The following is a 24,232-nucleotide window of genomic DNA, read 5'->3' on the forward strand; positions in this document are numbered from 1 at the left end:
CTTGGAGTATTAATATTTCTTTTTATTCTTATTTTTTACAGAGCTTTTCATTGAACTCAATGTGACATTTTCTATGATTAGCCTGTGCTGCAATTTACATTAATTTATTCACTTAAAAAATATCTATCATGTACCAACCATGTGTCAGACACTGTTCTAGGTACTGGGAAACCTCAGTGAACAAAAAAGATCAAAATTTCAGCTCTCATAGAGCTAACATTTTACTAGGAAGAAAAAGAAATATACATAAATAAATGCACAGTATGTTTGATGCACTGAGTGCTTTGGAGCCAGAAAAAGCCAGTAAGAGCTATTGGAAGGGCAGGGTGAGGTAAATAATGTGGTCAGAAAAGGCCTTAGAGAGGCAGTCACATTTGAGAAAAGACCTGAAAGAGATGAGGGAATTAACCATGCAATTATCTGGAGAAAGAACATTCCAAACAAAGGGAACAACCAATGGACAGGCCATAAGGTTAGAACATGCCTGGCTTCTTCAAGGCACAGTAAGGGGACTGTATATCAGGAGCAATGAGGGAACAAGTAAGGAAATGTTTTGTAAGGGCGTTGGACTCACCTCTGTGGGAGATGGAACACCTTTGAAGCCTTAACCATGAGTGACATAATCTAACAAGTTTTAAAAGGATCACTCTGGCCACAATATTGAAAGTAGACTGGGGGTGGGGAGAGGTTATGTCCAAGGTCCCTTTCAGCACTAAGATTCTACTTTAAAAGTGCATATTTTTAAGTAGCATTTCAAGCATCTACCCAATTCAACATTAAATGCATATAGGACAATATTTCAGAAGCTTGAGTTATTAAAATCATGATATCTAAATGCAACTTTAGTGTAAACTAATTATAGGAAAGTATGATACTGTCCTACTTTGACAATGAGAGATTAAATGAAAAAAAAAAATTAAGCAGTATATTCACACCATGCAGCTTCATGATTCAGATGGTGAGATGTCATTTGGATAGCACTTAAAGCACATATTACAGCAAGAAACGCTTAGAGAAAAGAAAAAGAAGCCAAACTTGGCTCTAAACATGCTAACTCTGATGCCTTGGGTGATTTATTTAACCAATTTGTGCCCCATCTCCAAACCCTCATGAAGTAAAATCTGCACCATAGCACTGTGAAGATTAAATGAGACATTGCATGCAAAGGACCCAACATGGAGTAAGTACTCAATAAACATTGGTTTCCATCTTTCTATTTCTTTTGATTTGCCAAATTTTGACATGAATATTTGATTAGTGGTGGAACAAAATGCTAAAGATTGTCTTTGTTATATATACATACTCTAGACCAAATACTTTAATACACCATTGAATAAAACTAAAGGTATACCAATAAAAGAAGAAAACTAAATTTGCATTTGTCTTTGATAGGACAGTGAGTTGTATGAGTGGAAAATAAAAAATAAAATAAAAAAAGATTATATTCCCTTGTAAATATTACCCTATCACAACATAACGGATGACTACCTGCAAACTATGAGGATTTTCTTTCAATTTGGATAGAAGGATTTACTTTAAGATTTGAGGAAGTGGTCAGTCATAAAGAATGAAAAGGTCTAGGATCCAAGAATTAAAATCATTGGAGGGGGAAAGTACCAGGCCTGCCCCAATCAAGATGGTAGAGTAAGACAGTTCAGGGCTCCACCCCTTCACAGAAGCTTTGAACAACCAGCAAGGTCTGGCAAAAACATCTTTCTCTAAGCTCCAGAAAACAATTTAAGAACTATAGTAACAGGGCAAGTGCCAAATCAAGTAAAAGGCTACGTAAAGGCAATAGGATCTCCTGACACCATGACCGGTCCTTCCCCCACTGAATCAGTGTGGAGCTGGTCCATTCTTCCCGTGCAGATCTCTAGGCTCAGTTCTAGAGGGAGCAGAGTAACTCTCATGCACACCTTGGAAGCATGCATACCTGGCCTAATCTGTCTGGTGGTGACCTGCGGGACTCACCGTCCCAGAATTTGCCCTGTATGTAGAAGCAGCTCACGAAGCTCTCATTGACTGTTATGGAACAGCAGACAGGTGACTGCCTGGGGCAAGGGATTATTGTGAGTGGGACTGTGAGGAAACTGTTTCCTAGGGAAGAGGGGACCTTCATATCCCTGTAAACGGAAATTTCCAGGGCCACACGTGCATGCCTAAGACAAGACGCATGCACAGAAAGGATCAGGATGGCACCTACAGTTTGGCCTCAAGTTATTCTCCAAACTCAGTGTATGCACAAGTACTGAAGGAGAGCACTTGCAAAGATCAGTCTGCAAAGACTGGGGAAGGCGTTTCATTTTATCCTTTTTAATGCAATATGTGATCCTGGATAGGACCTAACAATGGAGGAATAAAGGTCCAAAGTGTCCAAAATAAAACAATAGACTGTAAGCTTTATATCAGTGTTAATTTTCTTGAACTTGATAACTGAAATTAAGGTGGTTATGCAAGTGAATGTCCTTGTTTTAGGAAATGCACATGGTGGTATACTCAAGGAACACAATATATGCCATCTATATTCAAGTATTCAGGAAATGTATTGATAAATATGTAGACAGATGACAGGTGGATAGATTGACAGGTTGATGGATAGACAGAATGATGTGGCAAAATGGTAAAATTGGTGTATCTGGATGTCTAGGGGGTTAGGGGAACATTTGTATTATTTTTGTAACTTTCTTGTAAGTTTGAAAGTATTTCAAAACAGAGTTTTTTAAAAACAGATTTTTATCACAGGATTCAACCACCTTTGAACACTGTTTTAATAAAATGAAAAAGAAATCAATCTTTTCAAAAATATATTTAAGAGCAACATGTATATGTTAGTGGCCTAATCTTCATCTCTTCTGTTCTCATGTTTTAATCTGCTTTGCATATTTGCTTGTTATTAAAGTTTTCTAGTAAAATAATTAGGATTCCATATATTGAGAGATGATATATAAAGAAATCAGTTTAGTATAAATTGGACTGGCTGCTATTTCAAGCCTTATAACATCATTTTCAGGCATACCAATAAGTCATTATTTCCAGGAATGGCACTTACCATGTGGTGGCACATCCCATCCCCTTGATTACAAAAGGGGGACAGTACAGGAGGAAAGGATAAACAAATTAGTGACGCCTCATAGTTAATACCAAATCAAAGTGATTTGAGAAATAAAAATGATAGAAAAAGAAAAAATAACATTTCATCTGTTTTCTAGGCCTCAGAAGATTCACAATTCTACTGAAACTTTTGGAGATAGAACTAATGTAAAATACCACATAAATATGAGAATTCTCTGGTGGAGAAGGTATAAATAATGAACTAGTTGCTGAATAAATACAAAATACATAGCACCTTGCAATGAGAAGTCTGTCAAAGGGAAGAGGGATTGACAAATATAAGAGAACTACTGGAGTTAAAATATTAAATATAATGAGTGAATAAAGATTATTTTTCCTGTTGCTTCGTTCTCATAGGCAAGAACATTTTCTTCAAAACAGCATTCTCAATGGATTCTCCAGTTGACTTATTTTCACACTGGATGACAAATGTGTGGGAGAACAACAACAACGGAAAGATGCCTTTTGATTAGATTAGTGAGGGGGGAAATCTGATTCATCCATAAAATGATAGGAGCTATTTTTGTTCTAATGATGCATCTAAGATTGCATTTCCAGTTGCTTGATTTCAGAGGATGTTTTGGGGGCCTCTCTAGAAATATAAATAAAATTCTTTGGCTGAAATAATCCTCCTTCCTGACCTGAATCTTGAAATTGAGAAAATTCCTAAACTGTTAAAGGGGTCCTACACAAGGTGGGGAAATGGGGTTATTGAAGGGAGGTGGTAGTAGGGCTCAGAACAAAATAAGTCATGTCTAGGGAAATAAGCGGGCTAGACTAGACTACATAGATTACAGGATTTGGAACTGAGCCCTTATGCATGAACATTAAAACATGGTAATCCACGTGCGGTCATGTAGGAGATCTGCTCGTGCACATTATCTAGGCCTTACTCATTTTTCTTACTTGTACCTTTATATATTTTGTTGGCCCAGTGTGACCTGTTGAAGGTTTCCTAATAGATCACGGTGTTATTAAACTTTCTAGTCTAATATGCTCTTTAACTTCTCTCTCTTCCTTTTCCCTCGAGAAAACACTGAGCTGAATCACTTTTGCTATAGTTACTGCATGTTTGCAACACGATATGAATTTAAGAATATTGTAAATTTACCATGTGATAGAAAAAATAACTTCCAAAGTTATCACTCATCCGGATAATCAAAATTGTGCCTGGTATAAACATAGGATTTTATTGAAGAATGGAATAAAAGTCTTTACTGAATACCCAATGATTCTATTTATGAAGTACTTAGATCATACAAGTTACAATTATCATACCTATTTTAGAGCAGAGGAAATTTAGGAACAAAGAGTTCGGGTAACTTGCCTTAAGTCAGACAGCTAGTAAATTGGGGAGCAGGATTCGAATCCTGACATTCTAACTCCATAGCCAACACTCTAACCCCATCCCTTCAAGATAACATCCCAATTCTTGAAAACTAAGTGACTCAGAACATCCTTTATAATCTGGCAGGTGCTAATCTTTCATATCTCATTTTCAGCCATTCTACCTCATACAGGAGATCTTCAATTCTGCCCTGTTTATGTCTTCCTGGGCATCTGCCTGGAGCATCCTGCCAAGTCTGGTCCAACCTGCTCAGTCCTATTCCCATTTCCTACTATCCTGATGCAACCTACAGCCCCCATTTCCCCCAGCTATTCCCAGTTTTATATAGAAATGCTCCTCCTCCCATACTACCCTGGACCTAGAGCTATTTCAGCATGTGTCTGTTGTAATTGTTAATTTACTCATCAGTCTCCTCAACTCCCTTGTGTGTAGCCAAAGGGGGCACCTAAGATAGAGTTGGACACTTAAAAAATTTTTGCTATAAAAATTTGTTGTGGGAAGGAAGGAAGAGAAGGAAGGAAGGGAAGGAGGGAAGGAAGGAGGGAGGGAGGGAGGAAAGGAGAAAATGGAGGGGAAAAGAGGAAAGGAGGAAAGGAGGGAAGGAAAGAAGAAATGCAAGGTTGGAGTGGATTTATGTTTAAAAGCAAATTCAACAATGGCAGCGGAGGAATACTGGTATAGGATACTATTGACAGGTGATATGTGACTGACAGCAAGCTGTACAGGGCATATGCCCAGAGTGCATGGTAATGTTTGGATATACTCATAGTGGCAACAATTAAAAACTACAGCTGGGGGGGTACTGAGTTCCTGGCCGGGGGTGCTCTGTCGTGGTCCCTAGGGGAACAGCAGCAGTCCCCCAGGTGCAACGGTAAGGACCAGGAAGGAATGAGGTTCCAACAGTGAGAGCATGATACTAATGACTATGCTTGTGAGCCTATATGCCTGAAATAAGAACAAGGCCTAGAGCAGCACTGTGCCTGGGAATTTCCTCCTGACAGCCTTCATGTTACTCAAATGTGGCCAGTCTCGAAGCCAAACTCAGCATGTAGATGCAGTGCATTCCCCCCAGCGTGGGACATGACACCCGGGGATGAGCCTCCCTGGCACTGAGGGATCACTACCAAATACTAGCTGAAGATGGAACTAGAAAATGACCTTGAATTAAAGGTTCAATGCGGATCAGCAGAATATCCCTGTCTACATATAATAACATGACTTTAAAATGCTGTTTGACCTAATGTAAGGGGGAAATGGAAAGCAGAAATGAGTTTATATGGCTACGAGTCTCTAAAAAAGAGTCTGGAGGCTGTCAGAAGGATTGCCCTTATGCACAACTGAGCAGAGTCTAAGAGACAGATAAAGTAGATACAATCCCCAGGTATTGGTTCCTTTGAGGGCTAAAGAGACCCACGGGTTCTATGGTCATGGCAGATGGGGTTCACTGCCATGTCAGATGGCCCTTCTTTGGAGCTGGTGTTTCTGCGTGATGGAACTGGACTCAGATGGGATCTCTTTTCATAAGACTTTCATCCTACTTTACTGGAATTGTAGTTGATGTTGGGGTTTAAGATATATTTAGGGGATTTGAATCTCTGGACTGACAATATGATAGCCAGGCCCTGAGCATCAACAGACTCCAGCTCCTACAATCGGATTTATTGGACTCACCTCACTCAGCTAAGATGGAGTTGAAGAAGGACAACCACCACACCATGGAGCCTAGAGTGCCTACAACTGAAAGCAGGAGGATTGCATCCAGTATCCATGTGGAATCTGAGCCTCCTCCTGACATAGAGGTGCCACGGACACAACCAATTCAAGGCCCACAGAGAAAAGGTGGCATTGGAGTGGGAAAAGTGGACATGGTAGCTGATGGATATGGGGAGTGGCAGGAAGAGATGAGATGTGGAGGCGCCTTTGGGACTTGGAGTTGCCCTGGATGGTGCTTCAGGGGCAATCACCGGACATTGTAAATCCTCCCAGGGCCCACTGGATGGAATGTGGGAGAGTATGGACCACGATGTGGACCATTGACCATGAGGTGCAGAGATGCCCAGAGATGTACTTGCCGGGTGCAATGGATGTGTCATGATGAGGGGAATGAGTGTTGCTGGGGGGGGGAATGGTGGGGTGGGGGTGGTGGGGCTGAATGGGACCTCATATATATATATATATATATTTTTTTTTTTTTAATGTAACATTTTTACAAAATCAATTAAAAAAAGAAAAAAGAAAAAGAAAAAGAAAAGAAAAGAAAAGGAAGTGTGCTAAGTAAAAGAAACTATACAAAAAGTATTTTAAAAAAAAAGCAATAGATCCTGTATCTTTTGCCAATAAAAAATACTGGGTATATTTCTTAGCTTTGGGCTGGCCCCCCTTCACCTTTCACTTCTGTTTTAAGAACTATTCACTCTTTCACTGCTACTCTTGGCCAATTTTTCTTTCCCCACTGATGACTATGAAACTTAATGCAAACTCAAAACCCTGCATTAACCCCAACTCCCTAAAATAAGCACATAACCCCTCTGATTTTAGGGAGAAGAGGAGAGGATAATCAGAGTTTATAGCTAGTTAACTCATGTAAATTAATGGTCCTTAAATATTGTATCCTATATTTCTATACCATACTCCTACCTCATCACATTTCTTTTTTTTTTCATTTAAACCTTGAAGAAAATTTATAGACACACAAAGTATTAAGAAAAATTTATCTATACCTAATAGCGCAAACTAGAATTACATGGGAGCTGAGATTTGATAAAAGGGATAGGAGAGAGGACAAAGAGCAGGACTGGATCTTTAATGGTGAGAAGGGATCAGGACATTGCTGGAAAAGGTCTGTAACTATTTGATGAATAAATGCATTCAAGAATGAATGAACAAGTGAGAATTGCATGAGAAAATGAGCTTTGAAAACTACAAAAGTATATACAAACATATGTTTCCTCCACCTCTCCCTGGCCCACTTTGGCAAATAGAAAGGGTTGGGGATTCCTAAAGTATATAGTTGAAATCACAGTGTGCCAATAGGTATTCTGATACTCATCATATTTGTCGAGCTACTATACTATGGTGAAAAGAGTTCTTAATTGCAAGTCATTTGGGCTTGAGATCATGGACTGTCACTTTCCACTCCAAGTGACCTTGGGTAATACTCTTCACCTTTCTGGAATTGTTTTGCCATCTGCAAAATGATGAAACTGTAATATTAAATAAATAAATACATAACTACATTTTTTAAAATAAAAAAAAACTTTGCCCTACAACTCAGATTATTAGAGTTTGGACATACATCACTATTATGTTTAACTGTCCCAGGTGAGTGTGGTGTGCAGCCAGGTTGAGAAGCATTAGTCTACCTGATTGCATTGTCTACACAATAAGGAAAATCTAGATATTGAAATCCAAGACATTCATCAACCATCTGTATATCTGTATGGCTCCACACATATAAGTATGTGGCATATTATAATCAGAGTATCTGAATGGTTGACCTAAGTGAATTCTTAGGTATCCTGGTGGCATGGACTATGAGTATCCAATTAGGTAGCATGGTTTCTCCACTCCTTACCTTTGTTGAAAGTCCATTCTGCATAAAGACAATAATAAGAAAATTATTTTGCCTGCAATTCAAACCAAGTCACCAAAGGCATGTACTTGTACAAAGAACTCCCCTTAGTGAAGAATAAGGAAGATGAATATGCGTTTTTTTAGTATAAAGAACATTGGCCAGGACCAAGCACCACATTGCAAACTCAGTGGTGGCCCAACATGGCTAATTATGACTATTTGCTGAGAAATTTATAACAAGTAGCTTGGCTCATTTTTAAGCATTTTTTCCCTCTCCCAACACATGTCAGACCGTACCTCAACAGGCAAGGCCATAACGAGTTTAATTAACGTCACTAGTAGCCAATAATTCAAACATTAAAAGTGTAATTTGGAAGCAAACAAAACCCCTAAGTCAAAATATGAAATATTCTACCTAAATAGGTGCTTTAATCATGTTCATAAAATATAATTACCAAGTATATTATAGATGGATATAGTGCAAAGATCTGGTTTCTGTATCTACAACTAGCTGACTCTGTTATTTGAAACAAGTAAAAATTTTAAATGAGCGCTTCCTCCACCTAGCACTGTGATTGTACATAACTGGCACTTCATAAATATTGGGTAAGTACATGACTGATAAAAAATGTACCATGCTAGAAGAAGTAAATGATAGGAACAATATAACAGGAAGAGAACAATCAGCTAGCGGGGAGAAATGGTAGAGAAGGCACAGGGGAAGAAACTAACGTCATTAAATCACAACCTCAGTAAGTCTCATACCAACCTAGATTTTCACCCTTTCCTGGAAAGATTTAATGTGAGTTATAATGAGGTTAAATAGTTTGAAGAATTTATCACTTTTGCAGGATGTACTATTAACTGTCATACATAATTAAAATAATAATTTAGAAATGATTCATTTCCAAAACAAATGGATTAAGTCTATAAAGGGTTTCAAGTTCCTTGATTTTTATTTGTAGATTCCCTCACTAATTTGCGCATTTAAGCTCTTTGAAGTCTCTCTTTTAACAAAACAGATGTCTTACAACAAAAGCATCTGGCTAAAGTTTTAATTATTTATGTAACATATTACTAAAACAATTTTATTGGACCCATTCTCTTTCTCATCCAGGTCATTTGACTTTTACATTCTACTGAAATCTGCCCTCCTATTTGAGAAAAGTTTCAAAATACAGATCACAAATGAGGGGGAAAAATCACATTGGCCGTGTTTTTCGCACTGTATTTTCTTGGACCACAGTGGTTTCCCTTCTCCCCAGGTTCCCTTCTTTTATAAGAAGCCACCTTCTTTTATAAGAAACCCACACATGTTGTAAGATGATTGTATATATGATCAATATTTTAATTGAAAAATTTTGCGTGTTTGAATACTGACCAAAGAATCACCAGGCCTTTCCCTACCATTAAAAATACGTAACAAAATAAAGGATCACTTAGCTGCAGAGTGCCAGAGCTCAGTTTAAGTCTCTTAAAACATATGTGATTAAAAGTCTAAATTTTGCAATATTTAAATTTGGATCTGACACATAGCTCCAAATACCTCTTTGATTACAAATTGCTGTTTTAAGGTAAATTTATTATGTGCTGTTTATATACATGAATATTTTGCACACATTCTTCATATTCCCTCATAAAAAATTTTACATAATTTTTGAATAATAAATGATGAACTATGATCCTCTTCATGCATAGTAAATGTTAAATGCTGCATTGTTTGCAGACATTAAGCCATAAGTGTTATTTGAGATGTTGCAAAATCCTGACCCCTTTAAAAGCCAAACAACTCTATGGCAGGCCTTCCCTAGCAACTGTATTCATAATGGCAATCTCCAACAGTCAGTCACACTAAATAAACCATCAAGAATTCCAAGCTAGAAATGAGTTGTTGAGGGTTCCCATTATCATGCCGGGACTGAGGTCACGGAGGAAACCGGAATGTTATTTTCACTAGTGCTGGCCTGCCAGTTAGTGCTGGAATTAGATTTTAGTGAAGGTGAACTTCGCCATTGCTGATACTGGCAGAAACACACTCAAAATCCTTGTAAGGGCATCAGAAAGGTTTGTGGATTACAGAGAGGTGAATCTACACACCCCCTCCTCTTTTGCTTTTCCTTGTTTTGAGTGTCTCCTGTTGATCTAGAAAACCATTACTCTACACCAAGGTTTATGATCTCCCATTTGTCTAGCAATGCTGGGAATCAAACCAAAACTTCCTGAGCTCAAGGTCGGCACACTCTATCGCCTGGTTAAGCACAACAATCTTTAGCAAAATATTCTTTACAGTGAAATGTTGAAAAGACGATGTTCTTTGCTTTTAGATGGTGGTGGTTTTATTTTAATTGGGAGGTTTATAAAACATGACTGATTAATCATATTTTGAGTCAATAGAGCATCTTAGCCATGAAAAAGGCATGCAGTGAAGGCTGTGAGAGTCTTCCCAAACACAGTCTCTGCTTCTCACACCTTTCTGGCATAGAACTTGGGGACAGACAAGGAGAAATGGTAAATGTCCAATATGAACAAAAAATTTGAAAAATAAGTATGCAGCCAGACTCATTGTATTTTACTCACTTTTTTGAAAAAATTTTAAAAACTTTTCCCCCCCTGAAATGGCTCCCCATCTGTTTGCTCTTTGTTTTTGCTTGTTGTTTGCATGTGTTGTTTCTGCTCATTGTCTGTTTATTGTCTTGCTCGTTGTTTTTGTCTTGCTCATTGCTTATTGTCTTGCTCGTTGTTTTTGCTCATTGTCTGCTTGTTGTCTGCTGGCTCTTTGTCTTCCTTAGGAGTCACCAGGAACCAAACCCAGGACCTCCCATGTGGGATGCAGGAGCTCAACTGCTTGAGCCATGTCTGCTCCCCCTTTCCTCCCTTTTTAACAACAAAAACAAAAACTGACCCTAGTTATTCTGATTTTATGATAGTTATTTTAATAATGTGAGCTCAAAGAAAAGGAAAAAAATCTGTAGTTATAATATTTTTTGCAACAGTAATGCATGATGCAGGTTGCTATTAGACCACACAGTTGAGATAATGGTTTTTAGATATGAATGGACTCGGTGGCTATAGATGATATGGGTCATACACGCAATTTTTGGTTTCTGCCAGGGAAAAAATACAATGATGGTACTTAAAGTCACTAAGAAGTCCACAGGAAAGAATTTTGTATTTCACTTCTACATGCACATCTATGAAGTAGTGAGGCAGTTGCAAACAGCCTGCATTTTCCTTGCATGTAGAACCAAAACTCAAGACACTATTATTTTTACAGAAATAAACCTTCACAGTAGGCATTATGAATTCAGATTAATGATGGCCTTTCCTCAAAGCTAGATTACCTTTAGTAGTACTCTCATACCAACAGCCTCAATGTATCATCAGGATGCATTATTTATCACAGTTCCAGATATTTAAAATACAAAGTTGTCCCTATTATAAACCTCGTTCTCTTTCTGTCTTTTGGTCTGCAATGGCGAGTAATTCACACAGAGTTTTTGGTGCTCATGTTAGTGCCCAGTTGAGTATCTACGCAAAAAGCTCAGCCATACTTGGCAAGTTGTAATCTCTAACGTACGGAGTAGCCCAGTAAGGACAGACTAAAGAAAGAGACAGAACTTCACTCTTGTTAAGTATAGAAGAACTGCCCTTTTAAATAGCCAACATGGAAGGAAGAAAAGACAGAAATATCTTCTCTCTTACAAACAAGTGGTCCAGGGAAAAGAAAGAAAACATGACCTGTTTCCATATTTGGGCAGCAGAGTAAATCCACCCATGGCTAAATCAGAGAAGTTATTCCTCGGGGTAAGAAGCAAATAATTGGGTGGACAAAGGAGCAAAAGCCTTCTCCACAACACTTATGAGAGGGGCAAAGGGGAACAATAGTAGATGGGTGTTTCCTCCATGTATGGTAACTCAATGGCAAACAATAATTACCCTTTTAACACATGAAACATTATATAAACTCTGCATGTTTTCAATTAATTCTGCATTTCTCACTTGTACAATTTAGTATAGATTTCCATAAGAGGCAATGCCACTAACAGTGTTTCCCAAGCATGTCCATGGAACATTAGGTCTTTGTGATGTAATTAAAAGGGAGTGGGGGTGGAGTTCAGAAACCAAGTTTGGGTAGTATTGAATTAAGCAAAATAGTGAGGTAAACCATTTTCCTTATGAAAGAAATTCTCAGAACTTTTAATATGTGAATTTGCATTTTGATCATTTGAGAGAACCATTTTCAGATGATTGATACCTGGTTTGCTTTCACCTTTTGGCAAATGTGAATAATGCAGCCATAAATATTGGTGTGCAAATATCTGTTGGAGTACCTCCTTTCAAAACATTATACATATATATATATATATAGCCCTAGCAGTGGATTGCCAGGCCATATGATAAATCTATACCCAATTTTTGTGGAACTACCAAAATATCTTCCACAGTGGTTGCACTATTTTATATTCCCACTGAAAAGGAGCACTTTTTCCTATTTCTCCACACACTTCTCCAATACTTATTTTCCATCTTTTAATAGTAACCATTCTAGTGGTATAAGTGGTATCTCAGTGCAATTTTTATTTGCATTTCTCTAGTGTTGAGCATCTTTTCATGTGCTTTTAGGCCTTCCTTATATTTTCTTTAGAAAAAAATGTCTATTAAACTCTTTTGTATATTTTTTAATTAGGTGTTTTTTTAGTGTTGAGTTGTAAGCTTTCCTTATATATTCTGAATATTAAACCCTTATCAGATATGTGGTTTCCAAATATTTTATTCCATTCTGTAGGTTTTCTTTTTATTTTCATGAGAAAGTCCTTTGACATGCAAATGTTTTAAACTTTGATAAGGTCCCTTTTGTCTAGTTTTTTTCATTTGTTGCTCCTATCCTAAAAGTAAAATCTAAGATGGGAGAGAGTGTTGCTGTGGGGGGAGTGGGGGGTGGGGGCGGTGGGGTTGATTGGGACATCATATTTTTTTAATGTAATTTTTAAAAATAAATAATTTTAATAAAAAATAAAAAATTTAAAAAAGTAAAAAAAGTAAAATCTAAGAAATCACTGCCTAGCAAAAAATCCTAGATGCTTCCCTATGTTTTCCTCTAGAAGTTTCACTGTTTTGGTTCTTCTTTTTAGGTCTCTGATCCATTTTTAGTTATTTTCTATGTATAGTGTAAGGTAGGCATCCACATTTATATGAATATCCAGTTCTTTCAGCACCATTTGTTGAAGAGACTATTTTTTCTCTATTGACTAGATTTGGCACCAGAGTCAAAAATCAATTGGCCATTGATGTGAAGGTTTATTTTGTACCTCTTAATTCTATTCAATTTATCTAGATGTCTGTCCTTGTGCCAGTACCATGCTGTTTTGATTACTGTAACTTTGTGGTAAGATATACATTCAAGAAGTATGAGCCCTCTGAATTTGTTCTTTTTCAAGATGGTTTTGGATATGCCAGGGCCCATAACCTTCCATATAATTTTTTTTAAGTTTTTTTGGAGAAGTTATGGATATATACCACCCCACCAACAACACCTTGCATAGATGTAGGACATTTGCTACAATTGATAATAGCAGTTTTTTGCAAATATACTATTTTTAACATTAGTTACATTTGTTACAATTGATGAAGGATTATTAAAACACTGCTATTAATTATCATCCATAGTTTACTTTAGGTGTATTTTCCCCAAATACCACCCTAGTTTTAACCACCTTTGTATTAGTATTATACATTTGCTTTTATAATTCATTAAAGAACATTCTTGTACTATTAACTATAGGTCATTGTCCATAATAGGATTCACTGTGTTATACAGTCCTATGTCTTATCTTTTAATTTTTATTTGGGTAACATATGACCTAAAGTTTCCCTTTTAACCACATTTACCTATATAATTCAGTGCTATTAATTACACTCACAATAATGTGCTACCATCACCACTGTCCATTCCCAAACTTTCACATTCAACCTAAATATAAATTCTGCACAAATTAAATATCAACTCCCCATTCTTTAAGCACAATCCATTCTCTTGTAATCTTTATTCTAGATTTTAACTATATAAGTTTGCTTATTATAGTTAGATCATATCAGTGAGATCAAACAATATTTGTCCTTTTGAGTCTGGCTTATTTTAATCAGCAGGAAGTCCTCAAGGTCCAGCCATGTTGTCACAATCATCAGGACTGTATTCCTTTTTATGGCTGAATAATATTCCACTGTATGTGCATACCACATATGTTTATCCATTCATAGGCTGTTGGTTAATTGAGTTGCTTCTATCTAATGGCAATTCTGAATAATGCTGGTTTGAGCATCTGTGTTAATGTCTGTAGGAGTCCCTGCTTTCAGTTCTCCTGGTTTGTACCCAGTAGCTGGACTGTGGGGTAATTTAGTAAGTCTATAATTAGTTTCCTGAGGAAGCCCAAGCTGTCTTCCACAGCAGCTGCAATCATTTTACATTCCCTCCAGCAATAAATGAGTGTTCCTATTTTTCCACATCCTTTCTAACACTTGCAAATATCTGCTTTTTTAATAGTAGCTTTCTAATGAATGTGAAATGATATCTTGTGGTTTGCATATGCATTTCCCTAAAAGCTAGTGATGTCGAGCATATTTTTATGTGCTTTTTAGTCTTCATATATCCTCTTTGGAGAAATGTCTATTCAAGTCTTTTGCCAATTTTTTAATTAAGTTGCTTTTATTTTTATTTTTTGAGTTGTAGGATTTCTTTACATATCCTGGGTATTAAACTCTTATTGGATGTGTGGTTTCCAAATATTTTCTATCATTAAATAGGTTGTCTTTTCACTTTCATGACAAAGTGTTTTCATACACGAATTTAGAGGAGGTCCCATTTACAAATTTTTTATTTTGTTGCTTGTGCTTTGGGTGTACAGTCTAAGAAATCATTGCCTTACACAAGATCGTAAAGATGCTTCTCCACATTTTCTTTGAGGAGTTTTATAGTCCTGCTTCTCATATTTAGGTTTTTGATCCATTTTGAGTTAAAATTTTTATATGATGTGAGATGGGGTCCTCCTTCATTTTTTAGCATATGGATATCCAATTCTCCCAGCACCATTTGTTGAAGAGACTACTTTTTACCAATTGAGTGGACTTAAAACTCTTATCAAAAATCAATTGAAAAAAAATTCATTTGGGCACATCTCACCCACATCTTGGGTGTGTATTATTTCTTTTCTTTTTTCTTAATAAACTCTTTAAAAAATCAATTAGCCATATGTGTGAAGGTCTATTTCTGAACTCTCAGTTCAATTTCATTGGTGAATATATCTATCCTTGTGATAATTCTATGCTGTTTTGACCAATGTAACTGTAATTTGCTCTGAAGTCAGGTAGTTTGCATCCTCCAATGTCATTCTTCTTTTTCAAGATGTTTTGGCTGTTCAGAGTCCTAAACAAATTTGATAATTGACTTTTCCATTTCTGCAAAGTAATCTGTTGGAATTATGACTGGGACTGTGTTGAATCTGTAAATCATTTTGGATACAATAGACATCTTAATGATACATAGTCTTCCAATCATGGATATGGAGTGTCCTTCCATTTATTTAGCTCTTCTTTAATTTCTTTTAGCAATGCTACATAGTTTTCTGTGTACAAGCTCTTTACACCCTTGGTTAAATTTATTCCTACATAATTGATTTATTTAGTTCCTATTATAATGGAATTTTTTTCTTTATTTCCTCCTCTGATTGCTCATTACTAGTATACAGATGCAGTACTGAATTTTACCTGTTGATCTTGTAACTCACCACTTTGCTGAATTTGTTATTAGTTCTAGAAGATTTGTTGTAGGTCTTAAGGGACTTTCTATATATATGGTCATGCAATCTGCAAATAGTGAAAGTTTTATTTCTTTCTTTCTAATTTGGATGTCTTTTATTTCTTTTTCTTTTCTAATTGTTCTGGCTAGAAATTTCAGTACAATGCTGAATAAAAGTGCTGACAGTAGGCGCCTAGTCTCACTCCAGATCTTAGAGGGAAAGTTTTCACAATTGAGTATTATGCTAGCTGTGAGTTTCATGTATACCTTTTATCACGTTGAGGAAGTTTCCTTCAATCTCTATTTTTCAGTGTTTTCATCAAGAAAGGATGCTGAGTTTTGACAAATGCCTTTTCTGCATCAATTGAGTTGATCACGGCGGGGGGGTTATTCCTTTCATTTTGTTGATGTGATATACAACATTAATTAATTTTCTTATGTTGATCCTTGCATACCCAGGATAAAATCTACCTTATCATGGAGTATAATTCTTTTAATTCGCTATTGTATTCTATCTGAAAGAATTTTGAGGATTTTTGCGTCTATATTCATAAAAGAAATTGGTTTGCAATTTCCTTTTCTTGTACTACTTTATCGCTTTTGTATGAGAGTGATGCTGGCCTCATAGAATGAGTTAAGCAGTTTTCCTTCTGCTTCAATTTTTTTAGAAGGTTTTGAGCAGGGTTGGTATTAATTCTTCCTGGAATGATTGGTAGAATTCAACTGTGAAGCTATCTGGTCCTGGGCTTTTCCTTGTTGGGAGTTTTCGATGGCTGATTTGATATCTTTGCTATAATTCATCTGTTGAGGTCTTCTATTTCTTGTAGACTCAGGGAAAGTTCTGTGTTTTTAGGAATTTTTCCATTTCTTCTAGGTTGTCTAATTTGTTAGAAAACAGTTATTTATAGTATCTGCTTAAGATCCTTTTTATTTCTGTGGGGTAAGTAGTAACGCCCTCCCTGAATTTCTAATTTATTTACTTGCATCTTCCTTTTTATCTTTTCAGTTTAGCTAAGGGTTTGTCGATTTTAATGATCTTTTCAACAAAGAATACACTTTTGGTTTTGTTGATTCTATTTTTTGTTGTTGTTCTCAATATTATTTATTTCTGCTCTAATCTTTGTTATTTCTTTTATTCTGCTTCCTTTGAGATTAGTTTGCTGTTCTCTTTCTACTTCCTTCCAATGTGCAGTTAGGTCTTTGATTTGAGCTCTTTCTTCCTCTTTATTGTAAGCATTGAACACTATAAATTTCCCTCTCAGCACAGCCTGCACTGCACCCATATGTTTTAATATGATGTATTTTCATTTTCATTAGTCTCAAGATAGCTACTGATTTTCCTTGTAATTTCTTCATTGACCCACTGATGGTTTAAGAAAGTTTTACTGTACTTCCATACCTTTGTGGACTTTCCAATTCTCCACCTGTTTTTGATTTCTGGACTCATTCCATTAAGGTCAGAGAAGATGTTTGGTATGGTTTTGATCTTTCTAAATTTATTGAGACTTGTTTTGTGACCCAGCATATTGTCTTACCTGGAAAATGATCCATGAGAACTTGAGAAGAATGTATATCCTGCTGATTTGGGTTGCCATATTCTGTGTATGTCTGTTAGGTCTAGTTCATTTATCATATTATTCAAGTACTCTCTTTCCTTATTGATCTTCTGTCTAGATAATCTATCTATTGATAAAGGAGGTGTATTGAAGTCTCCAACTTTTATTGTAGACATGTCTATTTCTCCCTTCCATTTTGCCATTATGTATTTTTGGGCACCATGGATATGTGCATAATTATTTATGATTGTAATTTCTTCTTCGCGGTTTGTCCCCTTCTATTAATATATAATATCCTTCTTTGTCTCTCATAACAGATTTTTTACTTAAAGTCTATTTTGTCCAATATTATAATAGCCTTCTCAGCTCTTTTTTGGTTACTATATAAATGGAATATCATTTTTCTCCTTTCACTTTCAGCTTATTTGTGTCTTTTGGTCTAAGCTGAGTCTCTTGTAAACAACATATAGTTGGGTCATACATTTTTATCATTTGCCAATCAGTGCTTTTTGACTGGGGAATTTAAAGAATTCACGTTCAGTGTTATTACTGTAAACAGTACTTACCTCAGCCATTTTGTATTTTGGCTTATATGTTCCAACTTTTTTGTCTCTCTTTTCCTTTATTGCAACCTCCTTTTCTATATTGTTGACCTTTTGTAATGTATCTGACTGATCCCTTTATCAATTCTGTTTCTGCATATTTTTTAAATACTTCATTTGTGATTGCCCTTGGGTTTATATTACACAACCTACATCATTTAACCTGTTTTCAAAAGATGCCAATTTAATGTCAATAGCATACATGTTTTCTGCTCTCATATGCTTCTATTTCCCCTCATTATGTTGTTTATGTCCAAATTTACCACTTATTTTGCATGTCCATTATCAAGAAATATGACTTTTCTTGTTCAGTCATATTCTGACTCTTATAATAATTAAAGAGTAGATTTGTATATTGAGGATAGAGTACTATTGGGATTTGCGTTTTTGACTTAGTTACCCTTACTGATAATCCTCATTTCTTCACACTACCTCAAGCTATCTTTCCTCTTTTACTTTCAACCTTTGAAACCCCTTTAGAAATTCTTAAAGGGCAATTCTCTTCCTGACAAGCTCTCTCAGTTTCGATCTGAATATTTTAAACTTTCCCTCATTTTTGAAGAAGTTTTGCCAGATAAAGAAATTTAGAAAAAGAAAAGAATTCTAGACTGACAGTTTTTCTCTTTCAATACCTTAAATATACCACTGTCTTCCCAACTCCAAGCTTTCCGATGAGAAATCAGCTCTTAATCTTATTGCAGATTCCTTCTATGTAATGAATCACTTTTGTCTTGCTGCTTTCAGAATTATCTTTTTGGCATATGCCATTCTCATTAGTATGTGTCTTGGAGTAGGTCTATTTGGATTTGTTCGGTTTGGAGTACATTGTACCTCTTGGATATATATATATCTATGTTTTTCATAAGAGTTGGGAAATTTTCAGCCTTTATTTACTCAAATATCTTTTCTGTCCTTTTTCCCTTCTCTTTTTCTTCTGAGACACCCATGAAACATGTGTTTGCATGCTTCATACTCTCACTCAAGTCCTGAAGCTGCTCAATACTTTTCTAATCTTTTCTCTGTTTTACTGACAGCATGGTTTCAATTTTCCTGTCTTCCAGTTCACTTATTCTTTTCTCCACAAGTTCACATATGCTGTTGTATGTATGCCTCTAGTGTATTTTTAATCTCTACTATTGTGCCCATCATACCCATAATTTTGATCATGTTTCTTTTTGTACCTTCAGTTTCTTCTTTATGCTCTCACATTGTCTTCTTAATAGCCATTATCTCTGCATGCATATTTTCCTTCATCTCCTTGAATTGATTTAGATTGATTTGAACTTCTTTGTTAGTTGTTCCAACTACTGAGCCTCCTCTGAAGTTTTAATACATTCCCTTGACTGAGCTATATCTTCCTGTTTCATAATAATGCTTGTAATTTTTTGCTGACATCTAGGCATCTGATTATCTTGATGAGTTAACTGTAAAGGTCCGTCCCCTCTTGTCTGTCTAGGATATTATTGTTGATTAGCTTTGTGTCAAGGATCTTCTTTAATGAGCTGTCTAATTTATTCTTGGCTTTTAGAATAATCAGATTTTCTCAGCTCGTCTTCATTTGATTCTTGCCCTAGATATACGGTACAGTTTTTTCTATATATGTTTGATGGCACTTTTTTTCATTTTGCTCCTCAGCCTAAATCATTTCTATTTTATTGTCTTAGACTTCACTGATTCTTTCTCTGCCAAGTCTAATCTACTTTTGAACACTCTAGGGAATATGTCACTCCTGTTATTCTGGTCTGCAGTATTTTTATTTGGGTCCTTTTAAAAATTTCTCCTTATTAAGATTCCCATATTTTTAATTCATTGTTTTCTTTCTCTGTGTTTTCCTTTATCTCCCTGAGCAACACTGAAGATCACTTTTTAAAGTCTATGTTCAGTATGTCCAAAGTTCTTTGCTCATTGATTTTAGACTTTTATCTTGTTCCTTTGGCTTGGCCATCATTTCCTGTTCCTTTATTTGTCTTGTAATATTTTGTTGTGCAGTGTACATTTTAATATTTTTAGATGTTAACTCTGGAATTTAGTCCCTAGTTGTCTTTTCCTTAAGTTTATATCCAGATACTGACATGACAGATTTCCTTGAGTGCCAGGAGCTATGAAAACAGGCAAAGCAATGCAAAAAACACCTTTCACAGTCTTTGTAAGTTGACACTGTGTAACTGCTGCTCTCCTTCAGAGTCATCCTTCTTTTCAAGAAGATCAGCCCAAGGTGAATGTTAAGTGCAAGGGCCTCTATCTCTTTTCTGAGCTTGTACCTTGTCCTCGACTTGTGGTTGCTCAGGGACTTGAGAAATCCTCTCTTTATAGGAATTTTAATGCCCCCTCTATGCCCTATGAAACAGAATTCTTCCCCTCCAGGGTGCTGTATTGTATGCCTTAAAGAACGTAATCCTGTCTACAAGGTATTTCTGCTTTAGGGCAAGTTCTGAGAAGGCAAGCCAAAGATGAATTTCCTGGTGCAGTCTTTCATGTTACCAACCAACAGACTGTCAACAACATACATAAGCACCAAAGTATATGCATAGGGGTTACTCTACTCCCTCAGGAGCATGGCCTGGGACCACAATGGGAGTACAAGTTAACACAACACTGCACTGGGTGGGAGGGAAGTGAGAAGACAGTGAAGGCTCCACAAGCTTTTCCTACCATTTATTAAAGCTGTGGGGGGAAATGGACTTGGCTCCATGGTTAGGGCCTCCATCTACCACATGGGAGTCTGCGGTTCAAACTCCGGGCCTTCTTGACCCATGTGGAGCTGGCCCATACACAGTGCTGATGCGCGCAAGGAGTGCCGTGCCACACAGGGGAGCCCCACGCGCAAGGAGTGCACCCCGTAAGGAGACCCGCCCAGCGCGAAAGAAAGTGAAGCCTGCCCAGCAATGGTACCGCACACACGGAGAGCTGACACATGATGATGCAACAAAAAAAAGAAACACAGATTCCCTTGCTGCTGACAACAACAGAAGCGGACAAAGAACACGCAGCATGCAGCAAATAGACACAGAGAACAGACAACTGGGGTGGGGGTGGGGGAGAAGGGGAAATAAATAAATAAATAAATAAATAAATAAATCTTTTTAAAAAAAGCTGTGGGGTTGTTTTATTCAGCACTCATCCAGTTACTGTAATTCTTTAACTCTTTTCTAAGGTTCTGAGGAAAATGGCTCTGCCAGTTTTTGCTTGTTGTTCAAAGATTTTATATGGATACAGTACCCTCCAGTAGCTTTCATTACCATCTTAGTCAATTGGAAGCCTCATTTAACATTTTTAATAATTTTGGCACAAACTCTAAAATGTGTTATAAATCTCTCAGCTTCAATGAATGAAATATATATATATCTTTTTTAAGATTTATTTTTATTTATTTTTCTCCCCTCCCCACCCCTGTTGTCTGCTCTTTGTGTCCTTTTGCTGTGTGTTCTTCTGTGCCCACTTGAATTCTTGTCAGGCAGCCCAGGAATCTCTTGTCTCTTTTTTTGCATCATATTGCTGCGTCAGCTCTCTGTGCATGCGGTGCCACTCCTGGGCAGGCTATGCTTTTTTCAAGTGGGGCGACTCTCTTTGTACCATGCACTCCTTGCACATGGAGCACCCCTGTGCAGGGGGCACCCCTCCATAGCACAGCATTCTTTGCATGTGGCAGCACTGCATGTGGGCCTGCTCACCACATGGGCCAGGAGGCCCCAGGTACTGAACCCTGGACCTCCTATATGGTAGGCAGATGCTCTATCAGTTGAGCAACATCTGCTTCCCAGAATATATTGGTTAGAATCTAAATGTCTCTTAATAACTTGAGATTATTTCAGTGAAAATCTATTGTTAGATTGTGCTGCAATGCAGTGAATATCACTGAACCCAATAAAGCATATGGGATTGTTGCTATACTAAGTGATCCTAGAAATCAACAAGATTTCAGTTCTCCTATTAGTTGGGATTTTTTAAGCCCTTCTTTTTTTTTTCTTTTGTTATCAGGCTCTGAGTGCCATTCTCACTGCTGCCAATAAGCCTGACTAATCTGTGGTTGCCTGGAAAATCAAATGGATACCTTTGTTAGAATTATATATCACATATGAGTCAGTAGTCTATTTTGGGACTCTCTTTCAACAATAAAACACATGCATTTAGTGCGCAGACTTTGAAACTTCACTTTGGGCTGTCCAGAGGTGTTTTTATTCATTTCTTGGTTGTTGACTATGTTATAAAGTGAGAAAGTGTTTCTTTACTTGTTTATAAACATGCAGAATATCCTGACTCTTCTAATTCAACTGTGAACTCCATGAATATAGTTTATCCCAAAGCAAGAACAACAAAAAGAAAAAAATAGATAAATGGGACCATGGCAAAATTAACAACTTTTGTACATCAAAGATCTTCATCATGAAAATTTGAAAAACAATCTTCAGAATAGGAGAAAATATTTGGAAACCCCTTATCCAGTATGGGTTTAATATCCAGAATGTATAAAGAAATCCTACTGCATAAAATCCAAATTCAAACACCCAATTAAAAAATGGGCAAAAGATCGAATAGACATTTCTCAAAAAAAAAAGATATACAAATGACCAAAAGGTACATGAAGAGATGCTCAACATAATTAGCCATTAGAGAAATGGAAATCAAAACCACAATGAGGGAAGCAGAATTGGACCAATGGATAGGGTGTCTGCCTACCACATGGGAGGTCCGCGGTTCAAACCCCGGGCCTCCTTGACCTGTGTGCAGCTGGCCCATGCACAGTGCTGATGCATGCAAGGAGTACCATGCCACACAGGGTGTCCCGCGCGTAGGGGAGCCCCACGCACAAAGAGTGCGCTCTGTAAGGCGAGCCTCCCAGTGCAAAAGAAAGTGCAGCCTGCCCAAGAATAGTGCCACACACATGGAGAGCTGACACAACAAGATGATGCAGCAAAAAGAAACACAGATTCCCAGTGCCACTGATAAGGATAGAAGCGGTCACAGAAGAACACACAGCAAATGGACACAGAGAGCAGACAACCAGAGCAGGAGGGCGAAGGGAGAGAAAGAAATAAAAAAAATAAATCTTTATTAAAAAAAAAAAATGAGATACCACCCTCACACTACTACAATGGTTACTACTAAAAATAGAAAATAACAAGTGTTGGAGAGGGTGTAGAGAAATAGGAACATTTGTTCATTGCTGAGGGGTATGGAAAATGGTACAGCCACTGTGGAAGACAGTTTGGTGGTTTCTTAGAAAGTTAGGTATAGGATTTTCATATGGCCTGGCAATCTGAATTCTAGGTATATACCCAAAAGAATTTAAAGCAGGCACTCAAACAGATATTAGTACACAGATATTCATATTGGCATTACTCACAATTGTCAATAGATGGAAGCAACCCAAGTGTGCATCAACAGTTGAATGGATAAACAAAATGTGGTATAAACATATAATGGACTATTATTCAGCAGTAAAAAGGAGTGAAGTTCTGATGTAAGTAATAACATGGAGGAACCTTGAAGACTTCAGGTTTAGTGAAATAAGCCAGACACGAAAGTACAAATATTTTATCTCACTGATAGGAAATAATTAGAATTAGCAAATTCAGAGTCAGAAACTAAATACAGGTTACCAGGGGCTGGAGAAGGGATATGGGCAATGGGTGTTAATATTTAAATTGTACAGAGTTTCTATTTGGGTGATAGGAAAAGGTTGGCAATAGATGGTGGTTATAACAATTTGATATAGTTATGAATTACAAAAGTAGATATTGGATTACATTTGTAATCTGGCCTGTACCTAGCCATGATTAAATTATGATTAGGGTTTTGATTGGGCCATGTCAGTAGGGTATTGAGTCCCTGCCCCTGGGTGGGTGGGGACTCACGGATAAAAGACATGGCAAAAACAGAGTTGGAGCTTTTTGATGCTGGAGGTTTTTGATGTTGTAGTTTGATGCTGAAGTCTTAAGCTGGAGTCAGTACACAGAGGCAAGGCAAGCAAACCCTGGGAATAGAGGAACTCTGAGCCTGAAGAGAGGCAAGACCCAGGAATAGAGGAACCCTGAGCTCTAAAAGAAGCAAGCCCTGGAAAAAGAGAAAAGCTGAGCCTGGAGAGAAGCAAGACCAAAGAACAGAGAAACGCTGAGCCCAGAGAGAAGCAAGACCTGGGAAGAGAGGAACCCAGGAAGCCTGAACACTTGCAGACATCGGCAGCCATCTTGCTCCAACATGTAAAAATAGGCTTTGGTGAGGGAAGTAACATGCTTTATGACCTGGTATC

The sequence above is a fragment of the Dasypus novemcinctus genome, chromosome 7 (genome assembly GCF_030445035.2).
Source record: "Dasypus novemcinctus isolate mDasNov1 chromosome 7, mDasNov1.1.hap2, whole genome shotgun sequence".
NCBI classification, from domain to species: domain Eukaryota; kingdom Metazoa; phylum Chordata; class Mammalia; order Cingulata; family Dasypodidae; genus Dasypus; species Dasypus novemcinctus.